The sequence below is a fragment of the Enhydra lutris genome, unplaced genomic scaffold (genome assembly GCF_002288905.1).
Source record: "Enhydra lutris kenyoni isolate GAN:26980312 unplaced genomic scaffold, ASM228890v2 scaffoldscaffold12, whole genome shotgun sequence".
NCBI classification, from domain to species: Eukaryota; Metazoa; Chordata; class Mammalia; order Carnivora; family Mustelidae; genus Enhydra; species Enhydra lutris.
This window is the reverse complement of record NW_019154096.1, coordinates 45,328,027-45,334,026: the sequence shown is the minus strand read 5'-3', so window position 1 is coordinate 45,334,026 and position 6,000 is coordinate 45,328,027. Positions and strand designations below refer to the sequence as shown.

The window sequence follows — 6,000 nt, the reverse complement described above, 5'->3', positions numbered from 1 at the left end:
AATAAAATTTCTTCTCATCTTTTTCTGACTAAATACTCTTGGGTAGGGTCAGAGTGCAGCAGTCTTAAATTCTTTTCATCAGCAAACAATGCTCTAGCAGGGAAGAGACCAGGGAAAGCCTCCCACTAGTGATAGCCAAATCAGGGAATGTTGCTTGGTACATTATCCAGGCGGAAGAGTACTATCTCCTGAAAGTGAAGTGATTCTTTAGTAGAGAGTAAAGTATTTTAAGAGTCTCATAACTGCTGACATAAGAAGAGACTGAGCTTCAAAAAAAAAAAAAAAAAGGCATTTTGAGTTTGTTGAATGTAATCTGACTCCTGCAGACAATTCTAGAACCAATTTCAGGCCATGTATGGGGGGTAAAACAAGGGCTGAATTAGCCTATAAACATCAGCCTTTTGATAAATATAACTAGGACTCGAAGCATCTTAATTTTATAGTGTGTTACTGTAGAAAGAAAGATTTTCAGAGTTCACAAACCCAATTAGAATCCAGCTTCCAGCTCCTACTCTGTGACTCTGGGCCAGTTACTTTCCTGAGCTTTGGTTTCCTCCTTCATAATACTCTGAACCTCCAAGGGTTTTTATGAAGATTTTAAATAAAATCATTCAGGGAAACAGGTGGCACATATTAGTACAACTGCTACTTCCTCTGTTATTACTACCAGTATTACCACTAACTGCCACCACAGTCACCATCACCACTATTTGCAATAGAAAAGACAAAGCAGGGTTTGCATCACTCTTAGTTCTGTTCTAGATGGAGGTATTTGTTTTATTTTTTTAAAAGATCGTACTTATTTGAGAGAGAGAAAACACGAGTGGGAGGACTTCCTCCCCAACAGAGAGGGAGAAGCAGACTCCCCACTGAGCACAGAGCCCTACGCTGGTGGGGGGAAGCCCAACCAGGGCCAGATGCAGGGCCCCACCCTGGGGCTTGACCACAAGACCTTGAAATCATGACCTGAGCCAAAGTCAGACACTGAACTGACTGAGCCACCCAGGTGCCCCTAGACAGAGGTATTTAAAATGAAGAAGCCAAACCTACCTTTCAATGAATGAAGAGGGAAGATCATAGAATCAAATTCCTCTACCCTGCTGAAACAAAGCACCTTCCTTTGGGTTTCAGAAGGACTATCTGGCATGTGAATTGTCCTTGCTGCTTTTAGTTAAAGAGACAGGAGAACTGCTGTCTGTATGCCCCCAGTTTGGCTTTGAAGTAGTGTTTTGACAGCCTTTCAGGAAGCATGCCACCTACTTCTGCTGCCTTTTTGTTTGCAGAGCTGTGAGTTTCCATTTCTGTCCTCCGGGAAGAATTTATGATTTCCTCCCTAGGACCACCCTCTCCTCTGAGCCCCTGACTGCAAAAGATAGCTCTACTCACCCCCCTGCAGACACTGCAGAGGTATTATTCAAAGTCTGCTCTCCTCCAGCCAGACAGAGCTTTCTCCACTGATGAATAGTGATGATAAAAACAGTGCTTCTATTTTGTTAGGAATCAAAACAAAAACTTTTCCTTGCACTTGAACTACGGAAAATGCAGGTAAGCAAAACAACGTACATAAAACTGCCCATAATCAGAGTGTATCAGTATTCACAAACAACGTGCATTCTTTCAGTCTTTTTCCCATGTGTATCTAAACACTTTATTCTCAAATTGGAGTCTAATCACACTCCACACTACAGTCTTCAGTATATTTTCATTAGTCAGTGAGAAATCAACACCTTTCCACATCTTTCAATACCTGTTTTTAGCATTGTTTGTGCCCATGGAATTCGATTATGTGGGTACCCTCATTTACTATTTATTTTTATTGTTTTATTATTTAATCAATTCCCTGTTGTTGGGCATTTAAGTTATAATTTTTCACTATTATTAACAATGCTACAGTTATTAACAGCCTTCGGACTCATTCATAATTTTTTCCCTGGTGTCTATGCCTAGCAGATGATTTGCTGGGAGGGCTATGCATATTTTAAAGGTTTTAAAAATTCATATTACCAAATGGCATTCCCAAAAGGTTCTGTCAGTCTGCAGTGGGTGTGGCCTCACCTCATACTTTTCAAGATGCTTTCTCAGGAGATCCTCATACAGCCCTGTATGATAAGGCAGATGTGACCGCACACATTTTGGAAGCCAAGAGAGCTCAAGGGCAAAGAGGTACAAAAAAGTACCCCCAGATAAGTGAATGAAGTGAATTGCCACAGAAAGATCTGTGTTTGATAAAACAAATCCTAAAGGACAATTAACAAAACAAAGTGACTATGGTAGCTGCTCTGAAGCTCTTCTTTTTGAAAGTAATTAGATCTTGGGGACAACTGTCTATTAAGTGTTTGGCCATAAAACCATGTCATCAGCATATAGGAGGGCACTTACCTTTCTGTTTTCTGTCCTCAGAGCAGACACTTGGAGAGTCAGGAGTTCAGCTCAATCCAAGATTCCAGAATGGTTAAGTGACTTGGCAAAGGCCACTCAGTGAGTTAGTGGCCAAATCAGGACTAGAAGCCAGGTCTCTCCACTCCTGGATGACTGCGTTTTGTGACAAACAATGTCCTTCTCAGAGACAGCTGGGTTGTCATCATGAACAGAATCATTCAGTCTTTTACAGTTTTATAGACTAGAGCAAAGACCTGGGATCTTGTTGAAAAGGGAAATTCTAAATTCTGATCCAGTTGGTCTGAGATAGGGCCTCAGGGTCTGCATTTCTACCAAATTTCTAGCTGATGTCTAGCATTCAGACCACTCTGAGTCACAAGCAGCTAGGGAATGGCTCAAAGACAAGGCAAATGACCTAGATAAAGACAGGGCTTATAGACAAATAGTATAGCATTTAAATGTCAGTGACTGGAAAGGGAGTTTTTGGTATTTATGAGTCTTAAAATAAAGGTCTTGTCCTTTTTCCATCAGAAACCCTCTGAGAGGAGGCAAACTCAACAGGCTGAAGGCAGGCCTGGGGCTGTGTTGGCCAAGTGATGTTCAGACCCACCCATCAAGAGCACAGTAAGTCCCTTTGTTGTGAGGAAGCAGCAGGCGCAAGACGGCCAGAATAAAAGCCACTTTGTTTAACATTCCAAAGGCGTTCCCAGTGTCTAGCACAGTCCTCATTAACTACCTGGAGAATTACCAACTTCTCGAATTCTCCACTGGGATGAGAGCCTCCTTCCACTGCCTTTCACCAAACCTTATGACACCTGGATGATAGAAAAGCTACACTTGATGAGAGAAGAGGAAACAGAGCCTGGGCATAGAAACAGAAGAGCTTTGGTCTGTGAGATTTCAAAACCACAGGCATGGCTTACCCTCTTGCAAGTAGAGGCAAACGATGTTAGCGTTATTGGCAGTCCTGGGCACGGAGCTTTGGGATTGCAATAATAACAATTTTTAAGGCATGGGGAGTAGGCATGCTCCCCATGGGTGCATGGAGGGGTGAGGGGCGGTGTGCAGCCTAGGCCAACCACGGGGCCAGGGAAGCAGCACTGTGAATGCTGGCTGTTTATTTTTTCTTCCACATAAACTGCTCCCTTAATAGCATTCGTACTACAACACAACAGTTTCCAGTAAATAACGCTGAACTGCATGGAGGTGGCAGAACAAGGTGAGGCTCAGATGCGTGAGCAGAGGGTGCTTATTTCGTCTATTTTTTCTTGTCACAGTCCCACTTGGCTGAGAAGCCCTGATGTCCAACATCCTCTGGGTCGGCTTGGCCACCCTTCAGAGATGTGTAGGAAGGGGCCGTACACACAGCGCTTTTCTCAGATCAGACCCGGAGTGGGCCCCCCAGAAGAACATGGCGGCGCCCACAGCTGGCTTGCACTTGTTCGTGCTCCTGTTCCTATCAGCAAAGTTCTCGCTGAACTTAATGAGGCACAATTCAACATCTTCAGCCATGGAGAAGCTGCTCCAGGGGTCCTCCTCCTTTTCTTTCAAGGCCATCCGGCTGGCAGAGAAAATCTTGACGTAGGCCACATCAGGCAAGGGATAGTGGAGCCGGTCGACACAACTTGGCAGAGCATAGTCTCCACTCTTCACATTTCCACGTGCTCGCATGGAGCACACGGCGGAGGAAACGGCACTTTTGCCAGTGAGGCCAAAAAAATCTAGTCACCAACATTCTCGCCGCCGCGGTGGGAGCGGCCGCCTGAACCGCCATCTTTGCCCCCTGTGCGCAGCCGCAATCGGAAGAGCGCTGTCTCTTTAAGATTTGGAACCAGGAAGTGCTGGCATTAAAACTAGCATAACGGGATCACAGGGAAGCATCTTAGAGGGTACAGAATCCTAGCATTTAAAAGTCTTGCTCCGTGGAGTTCTAAAGATTCTATGTGAGCATGTTTCAAGGACTGCTGTTTTCTGTGACGTATTATGGGATGTGGGGTGGTCCTTCCCCCTCATTTTAGCATCAATTTGTATCTATGTTATACACTGAGATTCTGAATATTATTTATTTTTGTAGAGGGTTGTGTATTTAAAAATTGTTCTTTTTTAACTTCTTCACTTGACAGGAAAGGAAGGTGACTCTCTGAGACTTAAAGCCGGTTCATGATATAACACTATTGTCTTCACACCACCGCCCCCCCCCCCCACCATCCCCCTCCCCCCCCCCCCCCCCCCCCCCCCCCCCCCCGCAGTGGTGCCATGTTATTGTAAATCAAACGGGACTCAGAAAACCTGGCCGGATTGGATTCTTTTCTCTCCGAGAGGCCCATTTTTCTCCAGTTCTCCAGTTCCCAAAACCCAAACTAGTACCCAGATTTATATTTCATGTACACCATGGTCTGGAAATAGGACTGACCTGAGTTGTGATGGACAGGGTTGTCTGTGTGGTGTGATACCTGCCCATCTAACTGGAATTCCCATCATGGGTTGGGCCAGCAGTTTTCAAATGAACTCAGGTGTCAGTGCACCTGTGGAACACCAGAAATCATCGATTTACTTAATTCCATCAGACAAACAAGAAGCCACTCTGCCAGCAGAAAAGCCAGCTGGTAAAGCACGAAGAGTAACTTTGTAATCACAAACACGGCATTAGTCCTTAGGACCAGTCACACAAATTTTTGTTCACCTGGGCACATGGTGAGCTTGCACTTCCCCCATTTGCTTTCATAGGCATTGACATATAGCATGGTTTGGCCAAAGAAATGTGAATGGAAGCTTTTATTTTTCTTAATTTTATTTATTTATTTGAGAGAGAGAGAGAGAGCCTGAGAAGGGGAAGGTCAGAGGGAGAAGCAGACCCCTTCACTGAGCAGGGAGCCTGATGCAGGACTCCATCCTGAGACTCCAGGATCATGACCTGAGCTGAAGGCAGTCGCTCAAACAACTGAGCCGCCCAGGCACCTGAATGGAAGCTTTTAAGATCAGTGCATGATGCTCCTCATTCCCTTCCCTATAGTATAGTCTTCATGAGTCTATGTTGAGATGGAGACCTTGTTCATCAGAGTCACAGAGTTGCTACGATAAGTAGGCTCCTTTGCCAACATACATCAAACATGGTATGAACAAGAAATACATCTGTGTGTTTAAGTCATTAATAGTTTAGAGTTTTGTTACCATAGCAAAACCTAGCCAATTCTAACTGATATAAATCATTAAAAATAAAGTAATGAGCTGTTAAATGGAGCACTGCTGATTTCCTCCTAACTTGTCTGTTAATTCACTTGTTCATCTCCAACTTTAGAGATCCACTACCTAATAGCCACATGATTGGAAAATTCATATTAAAAAGATTTAGACCTGTATGGGAAAAATTATACTAAATGGATAATAACTCTATGACTTGCTGAAAGCTTCTGAATTATCTTACATTCACTAAAATACACCACAAAGATAGCACAACAAATGACAAAATTGTGATATATGATATTTTATGATATCAAATACCAAAATCAATGATATTTAATGCACCTTAAATTAGTATCAATGGCATCTGAACCATTAATTTCCATTTATCATCCCTTATCCAAGAGGACTTCTTCAGGATTACTCTTCTTAACATGTTAA

The 6,000-nt window shown here is 43.5% G+C and overlaps 1 pseudogene; it reads right to left on the bottom strand.

Moving 5' to 3' along the window:
• Positions 1-3,637: 3,637 nt before the first annotated feature.
• LOC111145013 lies at positions 3,638-5,123 on the bottom strand (annotated as a pseudogene).
• Between the last annotated feature and the right edge of the window lie 877 nt (positions 5,124-6,000).